The sequence below is a fragment of the Erinaceus europaeus genome, chromosome 15 (genome assembly GCF_950295315.1).
Source record: "Erinaceus europaeus chromosome 15, mEriEur2.1, whole genome shotgun sequence".
Lineage (NCBI taxonomy): Eukaryota > Metazoa > Chordata > Mammalia > Eulipotyphla > Erinaceidae > Erinaceus > Erinaceus europaeus.
In genome coordinates this window covers 39,230,869-39,255,903 of record NC_080176.1, presented here as the reverse complement: position 1 = coordinate 39,255,903, position 25,035 = coordinate 39,230,869, and the positions used below count along the sequence as shown (strand labels likewise).

Below are 25,035 nucleotides of genomic sequence, written 5' to 3'. Positions count from 1 at the left end.
CCTATACATTGTATTTTTAAGTCTCCTGTTATATTTCTTGCATTTTATTTTAGATGTTTTCTTGACTTTAACATTTTCTATCAAATTTTCTGTTTTTCAGTTACTTGCATCTTTTGGAATGAGATTAGCTATGAAATATAAAAAATATTTAAATAACAAAATATATATATATGCGTGTGTGTGTGTGTGTGTGTGTGTGTGTGTGTGTGTGTGTGTGTGTGTGTGTGTGTGTGGTGTCCGGGCCTCATGCATATGGAATTTAACTGTTCCAGGATGCTCTTTCATTCAGATAGACATTAGTACAACCTATCTGTGAGCTATCTCGCTGGTCACCTTTTTCTCCAACAAGAGTAAAATCAGATTAAAAAAAAAAAATGACAGTCATGTTTGATCACAGAAAATAAGACCCAGCAATTTTGGGAACAAACATTTTTGTTTTAAAATGTGTAATTCATTTCTATGTTGAATAGCTGTTATGATGATACATTTCTAGGACATAGTCCGAGAACCTCTATGTGGTACCATTCTCACAATCACACCTGTTTATGGACAAAATAAACCTGTAAGTCCACTTATCTTGATTCATGTAAACTACTATGTTCTGACAAATATGTCATGATAAAAATGAATAAACAAATAATAAGAACATATTGCAGAACTCCCATTCCTCTTTGACATCTTTGATCTACCTTTTGTATTGAGAAAATGTACTGATTTCAATCCACAAATTAAATGTAAGTCATGCTCATTTTTTTTTGTCACAATAAGCATGAATATTAATAGAAGTTCAATATTTTCTTCCTGTATTTCAGTGATTTAACTTGCTGATCCTTGGGCTATGCCTACTCTACTTTGGAGGCTACTGGCTTAGAATGTTTCTGGGACACATATAGCAGTCAATAATTGTCAAGTGCCTCTATTACCTTTCTAATACACCTCAATTTTTTTATTTTTATTGATTTAATAATGATCGACAAGTCCGTTGGATGAGAGGGGTACAATTTCACATAGTTCTCACCATTAGAGCTCCCATCTCATCCCCTCCATGGAAGCTTTCTTATTCTTTATCCTTCTGGAAACAGGGACCCAGGATCATTATGGGTGCAGAAGGTGGTAGGTCTGGCTTCTCTAATTGCTTCTCCTCTGGACATGGGCATTGGCAGGTTGATCCAATCTATCTTTCCTGTTTCTATCTTTTCCTAGTGGGACAGGTCTCTGGAGAGGTGGGTTCCAGGACACACTGGTGAGGTTCTCTGCCCAGGAAAGTCAGGCTGACATTATAGTAGCATCTGCAACTTGGTGGCTGAAAAAGCATTAAGACATAAAACAGAACAAATTGCTTAATAATCAGGAACCTAAAGGTAAGAGTATAGCAGATGAGATTTGGGGTCATTATGTTGGAAAAAGCTAGGAAGTCTATTTTAGACATATTCCAAGGGAGCATGACTTTATAAGAAAGACTGAAACAAATATAAACCAGTGGGGCTACATCAAATTGAAAAGCAAAAGATATCATCACCCAAACAAAGAGACTCCTCACAGAATGGGTGAAAATCTTTACTTGCCATACGTCAGACAAGAGACTAATAACCAAAGTATATAAAGAGCTCACCAAACTTAGCAACAAGAAAGCAAATGACCCAATTCAAAAGTAGGAAGAGGATATGAACAGACTATTCACTACAGAAGATATACAAAAGGCCGGCAGACATATGATTGTCAGAGAAATGCAAAAATGCCTCAATCTTTACTGGAAAGAAGTGTTCTTACTCTTTCAGAGATGGTTTCACACTCTGGAGAACTTGGTCAAAGTTAAGTATTCTCCCTCCAAACCCCCCTTAAGTCTATGTAGACTTGCCAATTTCCACAGAACTAGCAAATCTAAACCTGAACCTGAAAGGGTCTTGCATAAGACCCTTTCCTAGTAATCAGATGAGCTATTTGAAGGCTTCCATTACTGAGGGGTTTAGCACTGATAAAGATTAAACTCCTTGTAGGTGACTTGTCTGTCTAAAGCCTTCTACCTTTTTCTATTATATGTTTATCTAGATAGACCCACAAAGCTAGATTAGGGGATTCCACCACCCCTTCCAGTCCCTCTCTGTGTTTGCATAGAAACAGATATCACTGCATTTGTCACTAAATATAAAGCAACATTAACTAGGTGAATGCTTACCTTAAATCGGATGATAATGGTTTCTTGGATGTTTGAGGAAATGTCTCCAAGTGATCTCAGCCCAACAGAGATGGAGCGATCATATTTTGCTTAATTAACTTAGATGTGAAATTTAAATTTATTCTTAATCCACAGGAGCATAAATCTGGTTCAAAAGCAGCTTTCTAAAAGTTTGCCTGCTGGGAGATTAAATACTGTCCAGTGGGAAATAGCCACTGGATGATAACTTTTAAACAACATTTAAATAAAGGCCTTAAGAATTTTAAATTGAAAGTGAAAGTTTCAGATACTATCTAAATTGGTATCTGAAATTTTTTTCAAAAATCTTAAAGCTCTCTTCTTTCTCATTTGTCTTATTCCTTTCTATAGAATAATTTCTCATTCAAACTAGCATCTTTAAAACAAGAAATGGGTATAGTAAATAGGCTTGTTTCCTGGATCAGTGTGTGTGTGTGTGTGTGTGTGTGTGTGTGTGTGTGTGTGTGTGTGTGTGCAAACACATACATTCGAATTTATATATGTATGTACAACTGTAAGCTAACTGATTTTTGGGAAATGGTATTAGATTTCACATTTCTATGAAATTGCAAAATGCCATTTATATTCCTACTTTGTCTCTTTATAATGTCTCCTGATCTTTCTCCTTACAAAAAATACTAGATAGGGCTTCACTGAATCCCTCTTAAAAAAAGAAAAGAAAAGAAAAGAAAAGAAAGAAACCCAATGATCATTTTTCAATGCGTCTCAGTACCAAATTCCAATAATGCATTTTTTAATGAAGGGGCATGCAAGAAATCCTATATCAATACATGTCTAAGAGGGTTAATTGGTTTTTAAATACTCTTTACCTTTTCAAATACAGGATTTAAAATCAATCAGATGCCCATCTTCCTAGAGGTAGATGAGAACACTTATTGGAGGGATATAAAAGAAAAGATCTAGGTAATAATTTGGTTTTTAAAATTCAAAGTCAAAAAAACCCTCATAAGTCAGACTGTTGTACTGAGATCAGACTGCCTAAATTACCTTGTCTCCCAATGTCAGGTGAGTCTGCTCCACAGTGGTAAGAAATTATGACATAGGAAAAATTAAAATCAAAATTAACTCTTTTTGTAGCTTGTGGTATTATACATGAAAGGGGTAAGGGAAGGATAGAGGCCCCAACCTCATCACCTGGATATATTTCCTATGCACATATGAATTGTGATGTGAGTTAAACTTTGCAACTCAGAGACTTCACTCCCACCAAATGGGGAGCTATAGAAGCCGAGGTACAGGCCAATGATTGTTTGAATAATAAACATTAGTAAAAAAAAAAAAAAGCTTCAACCACCTATTAGTAATTTGGATATAGAAAAACTAACATGGGCAGAGGGTAGATAGCATAATGGTTGTGCAAAGAGACTCTCATGCCTGAGGCTCCAAAGCCCCAGGTTCAATTCCCTGCACCATCATAAACCAGAGCTGAGTGCTCTGGGAAAAAAAAAGAAAGAAAGAACGAAAGAAAGAAAGAAAGAAAGAAAGAAAGAAAGAAAGAAAGAAAGAAAGAAGGAAAGAAAGGAAGGAAGGAAGGAAGGAAGGAAGGAAGGAAGGAAGGAAGGAAGAAAAGCTAATGGTCCCCTTAAGATGACTGATAGACCCAGAATTTATTTCAATTTTGATACTACGTATATATACTGACTCACAGAGATACCTCTTGATTGATACCAAAAGCTTTGAGTTAACATTCTATTTAAGCTATTCAGTCACTTTGAAAACTGGAACATTGCTCTTGTCCCAATCTGTACTATAGCATTCTTCCCATCTCACAAAAATAGCTGAGAGCATCATGAGTTTCCACCTGACAGAGTAGGCTAAAACCCCACTGTTGAGGACAAGGAACTAAAGAGGACCAAGATCTGGAGTAAACAGGCAAACATAAAGTTTGTCACTGTCACTGTTAAGATTCTCAACCCCTTAATGTTTTAGCATGAATTATTCACTAGGATTAGAGATAGCCATAGAGTTGTGCTAATAAGCTTTAATGGCAAATAGCCAAAACATCAAGCCTCTCCCCTTGCATGTTACCTGAAGGGATTCTCAGTAGCTCCTTCCTATCCTATCTGCAGTGAAAAAAAAAAAAAAAAAAACACTATTAACCCTTCAGACCCCATGAAGACTGGTCTGTGATTCACCATGCCCAAAAATGTTTCCCAAACAGAAAAGAAAGGAAGAGTAAGAGATGCCTAAATACTGGAGATAAATGGGAAAGAAATGACAAGACACAGAAGAGTCATGACTCTGTTTATACAAGCCTCATATACATGTTTTCTTGTGAAGGAACATGGGAAAAACTAAAGACTACAGATAAGGTCTTGGAAACACAGCAAAGCTAAGGTTTATAACAAGAATTTTTTCTCTAAACTTTTAAAATTAAAAATTCTGTATGCAAAATATATCTATTGTTTAATATTTCTACTTGCAACTTAGTACAACTTTTCAGGAATACATGTAGAAACTTGGGGCATAAGGTACAGATACTTTCTGAAACATTGAATTTAAAGCATAAAGCTAGAGATGCCTTTTGTAGGAAGCTATAGACCTCAATTAGTAATTAACATATGTTTCATTTATTATGTCCCTGCCCACCATCACACAATTATCCAAGCTATCAACTAGCATCGAAAGCACAGGAACTGTGTCCACATACTCTAGTCTTTCTTTGCCTCGCTATCTCCCTGTAACAATGTAAAAAGTGGCAAAACACATTAACTTCTGCAAGCCTATCACAACTTTTTACAGTACATTGCCTATAAAGTAGTACTTAGTCCCCAAAAGTTTAGATGAATCTGAATGTTTCTCCAATAGTCAGATTGCTTTCTGAAAATGACTTGAGCACTGGGGAGAACTAAATGCCTATGTGATTATATTTGGGCAGACTGAACAGGGAAAGCTTAGCAGAAAACAGATATGGAGAAGGACTAGTTATTCTTTCTCTGTCTTGTTTTATTATGTAACTGGCAGAAAGTAAATAAGCAGAAGTTGCTCTACAACTGTAAGGACAGAAATGAGGGAGAGACCAATTTAAAAATAACTCTGGATTTTCCTGGATCAGTAAAAGCATGCACAAAGAGAACTTTGAGTGCTAGGCACAATACTAAAGAGATAGACACTCTTCCAGTTGCCAGATGTCTGGCTATATAACTTTCTGGCACTTTTTATAATGTAGAGACAGATCTATGGATTGGATCTATAAACATTACAGTTACCATCTGACAACTGTTCAGTGGCCTGGGTCCAGTTTCTAGTGGACAGGTGTTTGGATTTAAAAATAAAATGCCCTCACAATTTGAACTACTAATTGATATGCTGACTGGAAGACCCAAAAACAAAGCCAACAAATATATGAATGTATAGGCAGAAGCATTCTCCCTTCATACCAATCTTTCCCATGTAAATTGCAGGCGTTCGAGAATTTTGCCTGACTGCTGTGATTAAATGATACTGGCTTGCCCTTGTTTTGCATATGAGGCATTTCTAGGTCCTTAATTACCTTTAAAAATTATTAAAGATTACAAAGTTCCTTTGTTTTTCTACCTTGTTCAGCTTTGACAGTTACTAGAGTGGTTTGCAAACTGGCAATGATACACAATCTCTGTTTTGTTAGCAACTCAAAATAGACTTATCATTGTTGATCCTCTAAGAGCAATGGCACAGAAGGACAGCTTTAGCCATGAAGAACCAGGAGACTGTGGGCATCCTTGAGTTATCTCTGCTCCCTTAAATGCCAGAGACAGAACGCTGGGTCTAACAGGCCATTGTCAGATCAGAGAGAATGCATGAAGATGCCAAACATTTAATGGTATATGAACACATTTGAATTTCTAAAACTCTATATTTACTTTCACTAGAAGTTGTGAGTAAAGTGGGAAGCTATTTGTATCATTCTGTAATATGCACTTCATTTATCAATCAAACTTTAAAGAACAAAGAGGGACCACCAGTCTTTGAAATATGAGCTCTGTAAGACTGAGTCCTATTTTTCCGTTTTTTAATGTATTTCTTCCTCTCAAGTTTCTAATTCAATATACCCCTGAATCAGTCAATAAAGAATATAATGCTGGTTAATAGCACTGGCATAAGAACACTTCTGTCTTTGGTAGAGCTCCTATTAGTCTGACGATTTTGAAGTTGATATTAATAGTGGCAAATGAGAAATCTAAAGTTGAGGAATTCATCACCAGTTTTCCATAAATGCAGCAGTTGGAGAGGAACTGCAGTGCTTTTTTTTTTTTTTAACAAACTAGCAATTTAAATTACTGACAATAACAATGTTTGCTCTAAAAACAAATTGCATCATAGAGCTATGTTTCAGTAATCTAGCAACATTTCTGAATGCCTGAGTGATAACAGATGTGTCTGTTTGTTAAGCACTTAATAAACTGACCAGCCAATTCTGCCAAATTACCAACTTCAGTGAATTTTACACTTTACTGAATTGATGGATAATAGAGTAGATTTCAACCAGTTAGCTCTCTGGAAACTGTGGGATTAGTTGTGCTTGGAGGCTGAACCAGAAGTGTACGCCATGTGCTTTCCTGTTTGTTTTCCTATTTCTTTACATGTTGACCATAAACTCTGAGAGCTGAAGAAAGCAATGGTGTCAAGTCCTCAGTCCTCAGCACTCATGACACACAGGTAGAACGTCATCTATGGCAGAATGTGCTATTAAATGTATGTAAATAGATACTTGTATATTTTATAAATAGTTTAGTATGCATGTACATATATTAGATCCATATATATTTGAATTAGCATTTTATTGAGATGTAAGTAACATTTAAGATCAAATACTTTAAATTCCAAAAGTAAATTGCTGTACTGAACCTTGGGGGGAGTGCCTTTTAATTATTTTTTATTAAAGAAAATATAAAAATATGCAGCTGGAGAAAAGTATATTATAATAAACTTCCTATGAGCTTACTCCCAACATCTGCACTTATCAACTCACATTTAATTATTTTATTCCACTGCTATTTCAATGTTATTATTTCTTTTTCTTTTTCTTTCCTCCTTTGTTCCTTCCTTTAATTTTTTTAAATTTTCTTTATTTTTCTTTTTAAATTAATTTTTAATATATTTTTTTTTTGCCTTCTGTTTATCATTGGGGCTCAGTGCCTACACTACAAATCCACTGCTCCTGGAGGCCTTTTTTTTTTTTTTCATTTTGTTGGCTAGGACAGAGAGAAATAGAGAGAGGAGAGGAAGACAGAGAGAGGGAGAGAAAGACAGACACCTGCAGACCTGCCTCACCACTTGTGAAGAGACACCCCCCCCCCTTCCAGCAGGTGGGAAGCCGGGACCCAAACCGGGATCCTTATGCTGGTCCTTGCCATGTGCACTGCCGCCTGGCCACGCCTTTTTTTTTTGTTTTTTTTTTTTTGTTTTTTTTTTTTTGCATAGCTGAGATCTCAAACAGCATTTCAACACTCAGGCCACTTATACATATGGGGGGGGGGTCGCAGACAGACAGACAGACAGACTACAGCACTGAAGCTTCTCTGGATTCCATAATATTCCCATGTAGAGCTAGAGCTCAAACTTGGATCCTGGGGATGGTGAGACACATGCCATATCTAGTGAGCTCTCTCTCTCTGTTCTCTATCACTATTCTTACCCTCCCAGACTATTTCTGAAGCAAGTATCATTTCTTCTGAAGATAAGAGTATGTAGCTCTGAGGAAAAAATAGTTTAAAACATAGCCATAAAACATGAACACACAAGTTAAAAAATATATAATAGTGCTTCAACATATTCTAATGCCAAGTCAGTGGTCATATTTTCCTATATTACAAATATTTTTTTTAATTTGAGACCCACATAGACTCACTCAAGAATTGCCACTATTTGATAACATCTTTTCAACTATAGGTTCTTGCCCTCACATTTCCCATTTTCTTACATTTTTTGTTTTGAATATAAGAAAATTGTGTTTTGCCTACAGAGCTCCCCACAGTTTGGATTTTGCTAGTGTTAACAAAATTTTCTATAGTTTGGTTTGATCAGATACAAATTTGAATTTTCTGGAACTCCAGCTCTGTGGTAAATGTTGGATATCTGCATCAGGAAGTCGATCATATCTAGTTGTCTCCTTTGTGATGACATCAGACAGTAAAGGCACATTAAAATGGAATCAACTGATTGGGGCACTTTTCATATGGCTGTTGCCTCTTTGGATCTCTTCTTTGGTGACTATTCTATTCATATACTCTCCCCACTTTTAGGTGGGGTCGTTTTTTGCTGTTGTTGTAGCTGAGTTTGTTAAACTGTTTATATATTTTGGTCATTAGCCTTTTGTCTGATGTGTGGCATGTAGAGATCTTCTCCCATTCTGTAAGAAGTCTCTTTGTGTGTGTGGTGATTTACTTTGCTGTGCAGAAACTTTTCAGTTTGATATAGTCCTTCTGGTTTATTTTTGTCTTGGTGTCCCTTGCCACTGGATTTATATCATTGAAGATGCCTACACAATTTAGATAGAAAAGAGCACTGCCAATATTTTCCTCTAATCATTTGATAGTTTCTGGTCTAACATTCAGGCTCTAGATCCATTTGGAATTTATTTCTGTGTGTGATGAATTATAGTTCAGTTTCATTCTTCTGCAACTTTCAACCCAACAATGAGATACCACTTCACCCCTGTGAGAGTATATCAGAAAAGGTAGCAACCCATATTTGGGAGCTACTCTCTTCCCTGATCCAGCTTTCTAATACTATTTCCAACTCAACACCATCTCCCCAGACAATACTTTTGGCCCACATGCATGTTAGCTGTTGGGCTCAGGCAAAAATTAGTAAAATCATGGGCCCCTTGTAATATGCCTTAAATAGAACTACTAGCTTTTTCCAAAATGGAGAACCCAAGTCTCATCTGCTAAATTTTTGCCTTTTGTTCCTGATTATTAACAACTTGTTATACTTTATGTCATAATGCTTTTTCAGCCACCAAGTTGCAGATGGTACCATGATGCCAACCTGACTTCCCTGGACAGACAACCTTATCAATGTGTCCTGTAAGCTCACCTCTCCAGAGCCCTGTCCCACTTGGGAAAGAGAAAAGCTAGGAGTATGGATCAACCTGCCAATGCCCATGTTCAGCAGAGAAGCAATTACAGAAACCAGACCTTCCACCTTCTGCGCTCCATAGTAATCCTGGGTCCATGCTCCCAGAAGGATAAAGATTAGGAAAGGTTCCAATGGAGGGGGTGGGATATGGAGTTCTGGTGGTGGGAATTGTGTGGAATTGCACCCCTTTAGCCTATGGTCTTGTCGGTCACTATTGAATCAAGAAAGAGAGAGACAGAGAGAGAGAGGGAGAGGGAGAAGGAGAGGGAGAAGGAGAGGAGAGAAAAAAAAGGAAGAAAAGCAACAACACATGCTAGAGAGGTTTTGGGGACAAAGGAACCCCTGAACTGATGGTGGGAATGTAAATTGGTCCAACCTCTGTGGAGAACAGTCTGGAAAACTCTCAGAAGGCTAGAAGTAGACCTATCCTAAGACCAAGCAGTTCTTCTCCTGGGGACATATCTTCGAAGGAATAGAACATATCCACCTTTGCATACTTATGTTCACAGCAGCACAATTTGTAATAATAGTCAAAACCTGGAAGCAACCTAGGTATCAAACAACAGATGAGTAGCTGAGAAAGTTGTGATATATATACACAATGAAGTTTTACTCAGCTATGAAAAATAATTAATTCACTTTCTTCAGCTCATCTTGGATGGAACTTAAAGGAATCATTTAAGTGAGATAAGCCAGAAAGAGAAGGGTGAACATGGAGTGATTTCACTTATAGACAAAGTTGAGAGAAAAAAGAAAAAAAAACGAAGGGGAACACCAAGCAGAACTTGTACTGGGTTTGATGTATTGCACCAAAGTAAAGGACTCTGGAGGTGGGGGGTGGGGGCTTTTAGGTCCTTGTGCATGATGGCGGATGAAGACCTAGGTGGGGGGTTAGAATGTCTTGCAGAAAATTGAGAATTTTTTTTAATTTTTAAATTTTAAATATTTTTATTTTATTATTCATTATTATATAGAGACGCAGAGGGGGTAGAGAAGGAAACAGAAGGATTCACTGCTTCTTTACTCATGAAGCCTTTCCCCTGCAGATTCAGTCAGGGAGCTTGAACCCACGTCCTTGTGCACTGTAATGTGAGCATTTAACTACGTGCACCACTGCCTGGTCTCCCCCAAATGAGAAATTTTACACATGTAACAACAACTGTATTTACTGTTTATTGTAAACCATTAATCCCCCCAGTAAAACTTAAAAAAAACTGAATCCAACTGATTTTGGGAGGTTTCAAAACCATGCTGCTCTACTGCGTCACTCCTGTTTATTTATTTGATTAAAGATTGTAAAGGAAAACTTCCCCTCAGCAACTACTGGGTTATGCTTGCATGAAAGGAAGCATTCATGTTCTAGTATTTCCCTTCATCTACCATTTCTATTTAAATAAGGATTAATTTTTTTAGCATCTTTTAATTGTGACTAGTGAATTCTTTTAAAAAATTATCTTTATTTATTTATTGGATAGAAACAGTCATCGAGAGGGAAGGGGATGTTAGAAAGAGAGAGAGAGAGAGAGAAAGAGAGAGAGAGAATAGAGAGAGAGACCTGTAGCCCTGCTTCACCACTCGCAAAGCTTTCCTCCTGCAGGTGAGGACCAGGGGCTCGAACATGGGTCCTTGGGCATTGTAACGTGCACTTAACCGTTGGCCACCACCCAGCCCTACCAGTGATTTTTTTGAAAGATAATTACTATGAAATTATTTACTTAAAATGCCTTGTGTTTTTCTCTGCATTTTCTCATTATTGGTACTTCTGTCAAATTGTCCAATCTTTGGTCAGTGATTTAACTGTTCAGCTTGGCTCTTGGGTGCTCTTGATACATCCTCTGTTGTCTTTGATAGCTGCTTTGGATAGTTCCAATATTATATTGCATATCCTCTGCCTAGACCTTATAATCAACCATTCCTCCTAAACTCATTTCTCTTTATACTGCACTTTTCAGTTATCAAAATATCGAACAATAACTCCACAGCTAAATATAGATGTATTTTCATTCACTTTTATAGTTTATAATAGTTTGTTGCATACAGCTCATTCAAATAGTTCCCTAATAATTGTATTACTAATTGTATAACTGTATTACAATAACACTGCATTTGCAAGTCCTATGACTATAGCTTAATATTTTCAATGTATCTCTAAGTTAAATTCCTAGAAATAGCATTATTAGGTCAAAGAGCCAATGCATATGCAGTTTTACTAGGTATTTCCAAATTCACTTCCATTGGGTTGTACCATTTTCTATTCTTTCAACAATATATGAGCAGGCTTTATTCCCCCAGAGTCTTGCCTACAGAGTTGGTTGTATAACTGTTGGACTTGTACCAACATCTTAAGGATGAAACATCTCCGTATAGTTTTATTTAGTATAAGATTATCATTAGTAAAATTGAGAGTATTTTCCCTTTGTTTCAAAGCTATGTGAATTTCATTTTCTATACACTGTTCATAATTCTAGCCCACCTAATGATTGCTGCTTTCTGTGCTCTATTTTTGGCAGCATTTTTATGTTAGAGATATTGATGGAAATAGCATTTTATCTGTAAAAAGTGCAAAATATTTTCCAAGTGTAATTTGCCTTCCACTCAACATGCTGTGTGTGCACGCAAATACTTTCTTTTACTTTATATAACCAGGTACACCTTTTTTTTTTTGTCTTATTGATTATAGATTAAGGGTCATGGAAAGTTTCCTTCATTTCCAAGCTATAGAGGTGTTCACTTGCACTTCCTTTCCATACTCTGTGATTTAATTAGTTGGTATTTAGATCTGGATTCAGTTGGAATGTATTCTGGTAGGTGCTGTTAGGAAAGAACTAATTTCATCTTTTTCCATATAGTTCTCTTGTTATCCCATTAAATAGCCCATCTTTTCAACCTGTGCTTTGAAAGTCTGCCTTTTAAAATTGTATATATTGACTAGTTTTACTATAAGATTCAGTTATGTGTAGATTTGTTTCTAGATTTTTCCATCCTGTACTATTAATAGTACTAATCTCAAAATGTTTAATATCTGTGATGTTACCTTCCTCCTTGCTACTCTTACTTTTCATCATAGTCCTAGTTTTTTTTTTTTTTGCTTGTCCTTCTAAATGAGCATTATAACAGCTTCCCTATAAATAGGAAGAAAAACCTGATGCTGTTCTTGTTAATATTTTAAGTTCATTTAAATTAAAAGAGAACTTTATGGTATTGAATCTTCTTATTCAAGTATAAAGTATTCAGTTGACCACATTTATTTTTTTTTTTTTCTCTTTAGAAGTGTTGTTTAAGCTTTAGGATGTAGATTTGAGGGATTCCTTGCTTTTTTTTTTTTTAATCTAGATACTGTATTTTCATTCCACTTCACTGCAAATCATTTTACATGTATAAAGGCTATTTTATGTTAATATAATAGTCTGCTAAGGATAATTATGCATCCTTGTGAGTATTTATTATTATTTGTAGTTGTATTTCACTGAATCTTTTCGATCTTTATTAAGGCAAATGTAAGATTTATTGTCTGCGGGTACAGATAGTTTTACTGTGTTTTCATTTTTTATTCCTTTCTCTTGCTTAACTTTATGAGAAGTATTTAATACCTCCAAATCAATATAAAACAATGTAGTTCACTCCTCTATGCCTCTCACTTCCGTCTCTATCTATCTACTTTCTACCTCAGCATCTCCTAGTATTTATAATTTGTCTACTTACATTTAACTTTTTAATTCATATGGAATCTGATACTGACAAAAGGTGTGAAGTATTCTAATTTTATTTATTTATTTATTCCATATGGTATCCAGTTTACTGAAAACGGTCAATTGATTTACAAGGGTTTTTTAAAATCTTACTGAAGTTAAAAATGCACATAATTAATTTTAGATCAAAGTATTTTGTGTTGTGGGTCCCTGTTAGCAGTCAGCCTAGGAGAAGTATGAGTACCCAGCCTGTTCTGCTTCTGTTCCCTCTCCCTCTGCACTTCAGCTCAGACTTGCTGACTGTAATCTCCAAATGGGGACTCAGTCATTGTAACAGTGGACAACTTGGTGAGTGGCTTCAGTGCAGGCTTTTTTTTTTTTTTCTCTCTTGGAGAAAAAAATATGCAAGTAGAGATTAAGCTCTTCTTATACATTTTCTGGTTACAGTATCTGACTGGCAGAGTGCTTGCTTTAGGATGGGAAAAAGATTTCTCCCTTACATGTTAGTAATGATTTAACATCTTTTAGTTTTTTGCCTCTTAAAGCACAAAGACTAAAACATTACCTGGCCCTTGATAGTAAATCTTTGCTGATGATTTATTTTTGAATGGAAGTTATTAGTGAGCTTAATGACAAGTATATTTTGTCATCAGTAGCCATTTCCTTAATTTGTTCTAAGAATATAAAGGTTTGTTTTGTTGTTGTTGTTGTTATTTTTACCAGAGCACTGCTCATCTCTGGTGTTGTGGGGATTGAAGCTGGGACACTGGAGCCTCAGAAATGAGAGTCTCTTTGCATAACCATTCTGCTTGTCTACCACTGCCCTCATTTTGTTGAGGGGTAAACTTTTTGAGAACTGAATTGTTTTTTTTACTCACTATTTGTTGTAGATTTCCCTTGAGCAAAAAGATTCCTTTCTTGTTGACCTCACATGATACTCCTCCTTGGCACAGCCATTGTCACCTCTTATTGATTAAGGGCTTCAGTCTTTAATACCTTGTTCAGTCCCTGGCTTTCTTCTCCTCACACTTATAATTATTTCACTCCCACCTGCAGGTCTAGCAGCTTTACAACCTGCCTTAATCTTTTCCTAGAAAGATGTGTGTTATAAATTATAAATACAGGAAAATATGAATATAAAATGAATGTCATTTTCATTTTTAATTATGGAGACATATAACTTTATAATAAATTAATTTATAGCACAAAGGAACAATGTATTTTTGTACTTGAAAACTGAAGAATTTTCTAATACTTCAAGTATATTGATATTAAAAAAATTTACCCTTATCAGTCAAGTATTCCCTCTCCACCCTAGCTCCACCCCCTACCACAATATCTAGTATGGGTCTAGGAACCATTTGATGGAAAGATTTGTACCATCTGAGAGGCTGAGGGTCCCAAATCTGGAGAAAGCTTAGAGATCCTCTTGTGCAACCTTTTATTTCTTCCTCTTTCTTTCTTTTTCTTTTTTTTTTTTACATGAGCACCAGAGAAACTACACTGATTTCTGAAGGTTGCAGATTAATGATCGCAGAAGAGGAGTCTCTTCCCAGGTTCCTGCCTTCCTGATACAGTCGTCCTATTCCACTATACACCACAGTTAGTTTTTGTTTTTTCTTACATTATCTAATATTAAATTTACATAAGCACAATCCATTCGATCCTAGAAAAGCTGAGGTCAATTCACTTGAGTCATACCTTTGCAGACAGAATGTTGATCAAAATGAACTTTAAATTCTGAATAAAAGCTACCCATACAGAGATGGTTGTGGAGTTTCTTTCCTAAAATATGGCAGGGAGGAAGCATGGTTGCAGTTCACATTGTTCTGGCAGTGAAAGGCTCATGTTTTGGGACCATCATCAGTCTAGCTAATCCAAGCATATATACCCATTGATGGTGGGGCAAACTCATGTTAGACACTGGCTCTTTATCATTATGTGATGAAGCTTAGGATCTATGCTAATCATCTGCAAAAGCATTGGAATTAGATATTGTATCTTCAGATCACTAGTGTGGCACTTAGAGAAGTGAAACTATTTGATTTCAGTACTACATATCTTTTATATATGCCATTTATGTAGAGGTCAGTACACAAGGCTTATTTTTTATGCACTTGACTTAATTTTTGTTTTGAAATATGTGTCTCCATAATTTCATATTAGGATCTTTGGCAGGGTTATCCAAAGCATTGGAATGTTATACCTACTGCTTTAATTTGGGAATGAATAGTTTAAATTGTTTAAATAAACCAACAAGTCTCTCATGATGCTCTTAATCAAGATGAAATAGACAAAAGTTATGTTTCCAACAATTATCTTAAAATGAGTTGAAACTGACAGACCAATTATCTAGGAGTGATCATTCTTAAGGTTGTAAACTAGATTATCCAGAACACAAGGATACTTTGAAATAGAAAATTTAAATTAAAATTGTTTTTAAGATTAAAAGAATGGCAGAAAAAGAAATGCAGTAAAGACATATGGGGGGGCTCTTCGTTAGATTAACTTCAATATTGGGTCCAGATACTTAGCATTAAAATTAGTCTTTGTAGAAAGCACAGTTTTTGAACATATCTGAAGTATACTGCATTTCACATAGCAAGAGCTGAGAAGGTTCAAATGCCATTTGAATTTTAAATTTTGCTATGTTAAGAAAGTAGGAGTAGGGAGTCGGGCGGTAGCGCAGCGGGTTAAGTGCAGGTGGCACAAAGCACAAGGACTGGTCTAAGGATCCCAGTTTGAGCCCCCGGCTCCCCACCTGCAGGGGGAGTCGCTTCACAGGTGGTGAAGCAGGTCTGCAGGTGTCTGTCTTTCTCTCCCCCTTTCTGTCTTCCCCCTCCTCTCTCCATTTCTCTCTGTCCTGTCCAACAATGACGACATTAATGACTACAACAATAAAAACAACAAGGGCAACAAAAGGGAATAAATAAATTTAAAAATAAAATATTAAAAAAAAAGAAAATAGGAGTAGTGATCCGAGAGGTGGTGGTAAAGCTTTGGACTCTCAAACATGGGTCCTGAGTTTGATCCCTGGTAGCACATGTGCCAGAGTGATGTCTGGTTCTTTCTCTCTCCTCCTATCTTTCTCATAAATAAATAAAAAAGGAAAGAAAATAGGAGTAGATCTTAAGGATGGGAAAACTCTAACTTAAAGAGATATATTGCTGCCTTATATTTCTAGTTGCATTATTCATAATAGCCAAGGTATGAAAGCAGCCTAAATGCCCATCAATTAACTACTGGATAAAGAAGTTATGAGATGTAGATTCAATGGAATACTTTTCAATCTTGAAAAGATGATATCGTGTCCTTCTGTGCAAAATAGATGGAACTGGAGGTTTATGCTTAGTGAAATAAGGAATGAAAACAGCAACCACATGGTTTCAATTACATGTAGAATTGAGATAATTAAAGTGTATGCAATTTTTAAAAGTTAAAAAAGAAAGCAGGAATATTAGCAAGCTAATTGTAAAGTGAGTTCTTATTGCAGATACAAGTAAATCTCTATATTGAAGTCTCACATTTATGCAGCTAAGGAATGATACACTTTAGAGAATATAGTGATAGCCAGTAAAGACTGTGTGGAGCAATATTTACAGTGGAGCTTGCAAGTATCTAAGCTATAGTGACAGTCTGTTACTTTGAATGTTTTCTTGTTGTTGAACTATGAGCATTCCTTAGGAGGTCATATGGAGGTAAAACAAAAGAGGGGCGGGGTTTGTAATCATAGTTGCTATACTGAGCAGTTACTTCTTTTGTGAATTAGCACTTACAGAGTTTAGTTCAACTGTATCATTTATCTCTATGACACTCTGTGGTCTGTTTGAGATTGATCATTTGTTTGACATAATCAGCACTCTTTTAATAGTATCTCCAGCCTGTCCACATCAAAATGCAAAAAAATTAAAAAAGAGGCCAGGCGGGGACAAACCCTGTTGAGTAGTTACTTTACCATGTCCAAGGACCTGACCTGGGTTCAAGCCTCAGCTCTCCACCTGCAGCGGAGGATGCTTCACAAGTGGTAAATCAATTCTACAGGTGTTTCTCTCTTTCCCTTTTCCCTCTCAGTGTCTCTCTGTCCTATCAAATAAAAGTGGGAAGGAAAAAATTCAAAGTAATAAGGAAAGCTGAGAAAGTTAAAAGAGTGAAGAACAAAGACGAATTAAGAATGAGGCACATGGAAAAGTCTAGGAAACTAGAATTTGTGTCATTGGTACCAAGACACGAAACCCTTAGGAGGCTAACATTAGTAAAGACAGAGAAGAATCATTTTGCTCATTCTCCCAAGAGTTGTCTGGTTTAAGTTGTGGATTGCAGCTATTAGTAGGACAGTTGAGTGACATCTGTGAGAAAGGGGTAAGAGTATTGGTTCCATACAGCTTTTAGAATCTATTTTAGAATCTCCTATTTTCTCACTCTTGTCAGAATGTGCTAATTGGTGGGTGAGAGTGTTTCTGATAATAGATTATCCATGGAGATAATCTGCTTCAGAAACACCTAGAATAATCATTTAAAATAAAGGTTCTCAGGCCTGGGTGGTAGCACAGTGGGTTAAGCACACATGGCATGAAGAGCAAGAACCGGCTCAAGGATCCATGTTTGAGCCCCCAGTTCCCCACTTGCAGGGGGGGTGTCACTTCACAAGCACTGAGGCAGGTCTGCAGGAGTCTGTCTTTCTCTCCCCCTCTCTGTTTTCCCCTCCTCTCTCAATTTCTCTCTGTTCTATTCAACAACAATGGCAGCAATAATAACAATAACAATCATAACAACAAGGGCAACAAAAATGGGAAAAAGAGCCTCCAGTAGCAGTGGATTTGTGTGTAGGCACTGAGTTCCTGGAGGCTAAATAAAATAAAATAAAACAAAATAAAATAAAATAAAGGTTCTGGTGTTTTCTTATTCCAGATCTCCTGAATCGGAATCTCTGGGAATGAGTCACAGAATCTAAAATAACATTTCCTAAGTGTATACTTGGCATTTGAAAATCACTGGAGCTATTAATGTTTGTACCTTATGACTTTCTTCCTTACAGTATCTACTGAAATATACACAGCACTTTGATTTCATGAAGCACACTATCATCATCATCTGATCCTCAAAATAATCATCATCCTATCCCCAAAACAACTGAGGCATTATCATATCAACAAATAAGTAAATTAAGGCTTAAAATATTTAAGTGACTGCCAGCAGCCCACATCCATGTAGTGACCATGAGTCTTAAAACAGAGCCCAAGAGTTTTAAATCCAATGCTCTTGCCATCAGCTTATGCTCATTCCCTCTACACATTTACTTTAGCATAGGGGAAAGTGTCACCAGATGAATGTGTTTGACTTTGTCCAGGCTTTGGGGTTTGTGTTTACCATAAAGGCAGGCCAGTTTTACAAAAGAAAATACATACACAGCCTATGGAACACAGGTCTTGACAGTTCAAATCTATAAATATTAACATGATAGTAGATATTACTCCTATAAGACATACAGTGGAATGGGTCTTTGCTCCATGAAAGCAAATTACACAATGATCACAGGAACTGGTGCAAATTCAGCCCAGTCATCTGTCAACCTTTCAAGGGTGGCTACTCAATAATATGGGTTGCATTGGATCGACCTTCTCGTGGTGCATCCCGTGAGTACCCATTCATTGGGGAAACTGACGATCCTTCCTAGCCGACTGAATCCACATGGATCCCAGTCACTTTCAAAGCCAGCAACAAGCAGCTCCTGACAGCTTTGCTGTTGACTGGCTACGGAAGAAGGGCAAACGCTAGAAGAAGAAGAACTCAATAATATGAACAACTCTTTATTTGTATTTGTCTTTTTTACTCTTTTGTTTCTTCTGTCCTCCTTTAAGTCATTTTGTATGCATTTATACCTCCATGCCTTCAGATGCTAGGAGAGGGGTAAGAAAAGAAATAAAGCTGAATGAATATTTATGGTTGTTAGCAACTTGGTGAAAATGAAGAAAGAAAGAAGGAAAGAAAGAAAGAAAGAAAGAGAAAGAAAGAAAGAGAGGGAGAACGGAAGGAAGGAAGGAAGGAAGGAAGAAAAAAAAACTTGAAACTATTACCTTATGTCAGGTTTTGGAATTATTTGTGTGTTTCAATTATCCATGTTATCTGCACCCCATGTTATCCAAGGTGGGAACTACACTGAGGTATTAACACAGTCTCATGGAAAGTGTGTTGCTACTTGCTCAGTGCAATTGGCTGTAGCAATTCATGACTTTTTAAGACAAACACAGCTTGAATGATCTCAAATCAACTCTCAGTTATTCAAGGGTTAATGATCCAATGTGTGAGTTTTACAGGCACTTTGCTCCTTCCCTGTCTCCCTCCTGTTCTCTAGCTTGAGGTCATTTGGTTGCTTATTAGCATCTCCACCAGAGAATATTTAAGTTAAATTAAACTCACACTAATCTTTTTCATTGTGGTAGTGGCTCTTGATGAAAGCCACTGTAACGGCTATAATGAGAGAGGGAAGTCAAATATATGTACTGTGTTTTTAGCTTTTCTGTAAAATTCTTCTTTTACCTTTTTCTTCCTTTAACACAAAACTTAGAGTTAACTTTCATTCTTTCATGGAAATCAGTATTCAGGTTTTGTCATTTGCAAGCATATGTCATTGGAATGCTAGATAAATTGAACAAAACTGTTTTAGTTTTTTGAAAATATATGCAATACAAACTTCACTGAAAGAACAAATGACTTGGATAAATCTCTAAATTTTCCAATAATGTATCCAAGCAATATAATATGATATAAATTAACACCCAAGATAGATAGACTGGAGTCTCATCTTTTCTCCCTTTCTTTGCTCTTCCTCTGTCAGAAGTGCTAATGAACAGTGAAACGGTCAAAAGGTAGGCAGTAGCAGGAAGACAGAGAAATGTGCTAATTACCTTCCAAACAAGGGAGAAGTAGCCGAACATGCTTTTGCTTTCTCCCAGGCTCCTGAGAAACTTCCCTTCCTCTCCATCTGTACTGGGCTGAGGTGTTTACTGAGGACTCTGCCTGACTCAATTTACTGCTAATAGACTGGAGTTACCTCAGAGCAAGGATGACAACTAACTACTGGTCCCTATGTCTTTTCAGACCAAAGGTAAATGTCTATGCTCTTCCAAAAGAGACCTCTGACCCTGAACATCATCAAGCAGTGGAGAACTTCATGTAGTGGAGGAATTTTTTTTTTTTTTTGGAAAAGTAAAGCTATTTTATTCACAGATGGAAGAGAGAAACAGAGAGAGAGAGAACGAGTATGAAAAAGCAAACAACAAACCCTTACTTAATCTTTCCTTACTCAATGAAAAAAAAAATTCCAGTGATTTAACAGTCAAAAAGATGAAACAATGTATGAAACACCAGGTCAAATACTTGAACAATCACTGTATACAAATTGTTAGGAGCATATTTAAAAGTACTCATCAGGAATATGCAAATTTAAAGCCACAACAAGCTATCATTTAATATTAACTAGAATGGTTTTAATTGAGTGTTCATGGGGATGTGAAACTGGAACCTATGTACATTGTTGTCCAAAACAATCTTAAGAAAAAGAAACAGAAATGCAGGCATCACACTCCCAGATCTCAAACTATAGTATAAGGCCATCATAATGAAAACTGCCTGGTACTGGAAGAAAAATAGGTACACAGACCAGTGGAACAGAATCTATAACCCAGAAACAAATCCCCACACCAATGAACATCACTAATCATTAAGAAAATGTAAATAAGTCAAAACCACAATTATCTTACACCTTTTAGAATGGCTGTTATTAAAAAGACAAGAGATAAAACGTGTTAACGTTGGGTGGAGGGACAGTTGTGTGCACTTGTTACAATGTGTAAGGACCCAGGCTTAATCCCCACCTGTAGAAGAAAGTTTCACCAGCAGTGAAGCAGGTCTGCAGGTGTCTATTTTTCTCTATCTGTACCTCCACTCTCTCAAATCCTCTCTGTCTAGTCAAGTATAATACAAAGGAAAAAAGAAAAAAGAAAAAAAGGGTCATCATTAGGAACAGTGGGTTCATATTGCTGCCTCCAAGCAGAATAACAACACTAATGTTGACATACAAGGGTGGCAACACTGGTGGCAACAAAAAATTGAAGTAAAATTGCAGGGCTAGCGTGGGGGTGCCTATTCTCAGGTGTGTACTCTCTGGGTTGGAGAGAACCCGACCAGAGCCCCCTTGGGCTGCTACTTACTCAGTGACGCTAGAGAGATGACTCAGAAACAAACTTGTGGCGGTGAGGCAATTCGATTCCGTAGTGGAGCATCTTATTCAGTCAAGGCCCTATAGCATGTTGTGGAAACATATAAATAGCAAAGAGTTAGCTGTCATGCAGACAGAGTGCATTTTCTAATAGAGGTTCTTGGGTTACACCTTGTTTAAACACTTGCTCCACTTTCTAGGAACTGAACTGAAGGATCTAGAACAAAGTAGAGGTCCATCATCTGGGGATGTATTCACAACTTCTGTTGAAGAAGTAAAGGTGAAAACCAACTATGGTTAAGCTCTTAAAGTGTGATAGAAGACAAAGGGTAATCGATAATGGGCACTTGCTACATAGAGAACGCTATACAGGTTTAGAAAAATCAGAAAATCTGGGACCAGGTGGTGGTGCACCCAGATGAGCGCACATGTTACAATGTGCAAGGACCCATGTTCAAGCCCCTGGTACTCATCTACAGGAGGAAAGCTTGACAAGTGGTGAAGTACTGCTGCAGAAGTCTCTCTGTCTCCATTTCTATGTCCCCTTTCTTCTAGATTTCTGGCTATCTCTATCAAATAAATAAAGATAATAAAAAATTTTAAAGGAAAAATATTTGCCAAATTAACATGTTTTTCCTTGAGAAAGAGATCAAAGCACCATTCACAGAACTCCACTTGTTTTGTCTTAATTTTTCTCTCCTGTAGAGCTGAGGATCAAACTCAAGACCCTTAGCACACAAGGCATGTGCTCTATTGTTGACTTGAGTAATAGTTCCTTTTCTTTAAAAAAAATGTATGAACATCAGGGAGTCAGTGCTTGCATAACAGAATCACTGCTCCTTGTCCTTTCTTTCTTCCTTCCCTCCCTCCTTCCTTCCTTCCTTCCTTCTTCCTTCCTTCTTTCCTTCCTTCCTTTCAATTGACAGGACAAGAGAAACTGAGAAGGGAGAGGGAGATAGAAAGGAAGTGAGAAAGAGAGACATCTGCAACAGCTTCACTGCTCATGGAATTTCCCCTCTGCGGGTGAAGGCTGGGGCCTAGAACTTGGGCCCTTGTGCATGGTAACATGCATGCTCCACTGGGTGTGCCAGTGTTCAATCCCCATCTCTGAGTAATAGTTCAGATTTGTTCTGACTTTATGTTTCAAGCAAAAGAATTATAGGCCATTTTTGAATTTTTGCAAACTTAAAATTCATTAACCGTATCGTATTCTATATTATTCAAGACAGTATATTTACATTGAAAAGATAAAATGAGAAATGTACCAGAAAATTAAAGTTCTATCACTACATGACTTATAATTAGCTTCAGATCAACTTAGGTTCCTGTTTACTTGGAAGAAAAAAAAAAGCTATGCTTATAAGATGGTATAAGATGGTAAACTTTAGTCTGAGTGGCAGAACACCCAGCTGAGAGAAAACACAGATCCTTGTTGGAACACCTATTCCCCACCTGCAGGGGGGAACTTCACCAGTGATGAAGCAGGTCTGTTGTCTTTCTTTTTCTATCACTATCTCCCCTTTCCCTTTCAATTTCTCTCTGTCCTTTCAAATAAAGTAGAAAGAAAATAAAGAGAAAAAAAGAAAGAAGAAGAAAATGGACATTGGAAGTAGTGAATTCATAGTACTGGCACCAACTTCCAGCAATAATTCTGGTGCAAATAAAAAAAAAATTTCTCTCAGATTTTAAAAATTGTAATGTCTTAGCTGGTGTGTATGTGTGTGTTAAATTCTTCCTTCTCTCCTCAATAATGTATATTGTTCTCCTTATTTTATTTTTTTTCTGCGTCACCTCCTGGACCACTATGAATTTTTTTTTTTTTTTTTTGTCACTCCTGGTGTCGTACAAGATTTAAACGTAAGTCTCCAATCTAAACTGCCTGAGGACAGCCCCGGACCCATCAACTGGTTTCCTTTATTCACACATGGTGCCCATGCTCCTAAGAGTGAAGTGAAGGAAGAGAATCCTTAGGAGCCTCATGGGCTCCAGGTCTTCCATGCACTGGTGTCTACCCTTACTCCATTGAGGCCAGTCCTTTCTGGATCTCCATTTTCTCCTTCACTCAGTTCAGATACTTTGTTCCCTCTTGCCCTCCAACTCCAGACTGCTGAGGAGTCTCCTGTCACTACTAAAAATTACAAATTCATTTGTTTTCAGTTTTCCTAAATGGAATTATTCAGGACATAACCAGTGAACTTTCCTTTTTCTTTTATTTTTTAAATTTTACTTTTATTATTTATTTATTTATCTTACCAAATACCTGGTCAGGTCTGGGTTTGGTGGTATGGGAATTGAACCCTCTCTCCTTGTTTTATTAATCTACAGAATGGGGCAATAATTGCTGAAGCACTTGGCCAAGTAATGTAAACATTATAATAGTGAAGGATTCATGTCTCAGGGGTAACATGAGAGTGAATAATAAAGCATTCAGCTCAGTATAAGAAAAATAATATTGTGTGGACTTTACACTGCATGACTTTATTAAATCTAGACTTCGTGTCTCCATGGCAAGTGGATCCCCAAAGCCCAGGCAGTGGAAACGTTAGTGCTTCCTCTGAAAATAAAGTTAACAATATCTAAAAAGCATACCATTTAATCCACTGTCATTGTTTTTACAGAATTGAGTTGTGGTGTGTTAGGGGAGAAAAGTCTGGGGGGGGTTGTTTGTTTTTGTTTTTGTTTTTTAAGGTATGCTATCCATCTTCTTCAGGTCCAGAAATTACATCCTAAATAATTAAAATATCAATGCACCTGCACTGAGACTCCAACTAAACTGTCTTAAAAGTGGGAAATTGAACAGTCCATCGAAGGGAATGACGGCAGGACAGAATTAACCTTCATTTTACATAGAAGACTGCTGAGCTTGGAGTCATTTTCTTTCATTTTTTTTCCCTAATGATCCCAAAGGAAAAACATCCCCAAGAACCCTGCCCTAAAATTTTCATTCCTGGCACCATACAAGATAAGATAAGGTGGTGATAAGCCTCCCTGACCTCCCAGTCAACTTCTAGCAGTTAAAATTCTGTTCCTATAGCAGGAATTTTAATTTACTCTTCACATCACAGATGCAAATGTGTCAGATATTAAACTAGGGAGGATTACCCTGATGCCCTGCATTGCAGGCTTCCTTTGAAGACTCCAGGGGATAGAAAGGCATTTAGCTGTTTCCTTTTCTTTCCCTCTAGAGGCATCTGGCTAAGTCAGGTGGAGCACATTCCACTGGCTCCTGTTTATTACAGGCTCTCTTCCTGTACTTTTTTCCCCCCTTCCCACTACTCTATCTTTCTTGGCCTTCCCCAACATCTTTATCCAGAAGGAAACATTATGCTTGTCTCTGGAATTTCCATCAGGATAAAGACAAGGAACAGATTCATGTCAGAGACACTCCCTGGAAATCAGAAAGTCTATAATTTGAGCACAAACACACATACAGATCTAATAGTCATGGTCACTTTTCCTTGTACACGTTCGCTTGCATTATGAAAGCCAATTTTGTTAAAGGCCTTTGTTTTGTTTTGTTTTGTTTTGTTTTGTTCAAGGAATGTAACTTAGCTAGCTGTCTTCCAAGTATAAATCACATTTTCCTGTCTAGAAGACAGTCAACTTGCCTTTCAAGGATCTCATAAAGAAGAAAATAGATCTAGTTTAAGAAATAGGAAAACACTTGCTGTGCTGATAAGTTCAGGTTGTCGACGTGACTCAAGTGAACACACAAAGCAGAACACCAGGCAAGTCCATGAAAATGCTCTTCAGAATGCTGTTTTCTTTTTGCCTGTCACCTGTATGTATTCTCGGTCAACCTGTGGGAAATGGAAGAAAGAGCATATTTTCTCTGTGGGTTGTGGGGACAA

The 25,035-nt window shown here is 37.0% G+C and overlaps 1 long non-coding RNA gene across 1 annotated transcript; it reads right to left on the bottom strand.

Moving 5' to 3' along the window:
* Positions 1-945: 945 nt before the first annotated feature.
* Positions 946-21,280, bottom strand: LOC132532998 (uncharacterized). The gene is made up of 3 exons (XR_009544893.1): positions 21,177-21,280; positions 2,177-2,352; positions 946-1,303 (listed from the first exon to the last, which is right to left on the bottom strand). It is a non-coding gene; the product is annotated as an uncharacterized LOC132532998 (long non-coding RNA).
* Positions 21,281-25,035: the final 3,755 nt, after the last annotated feature.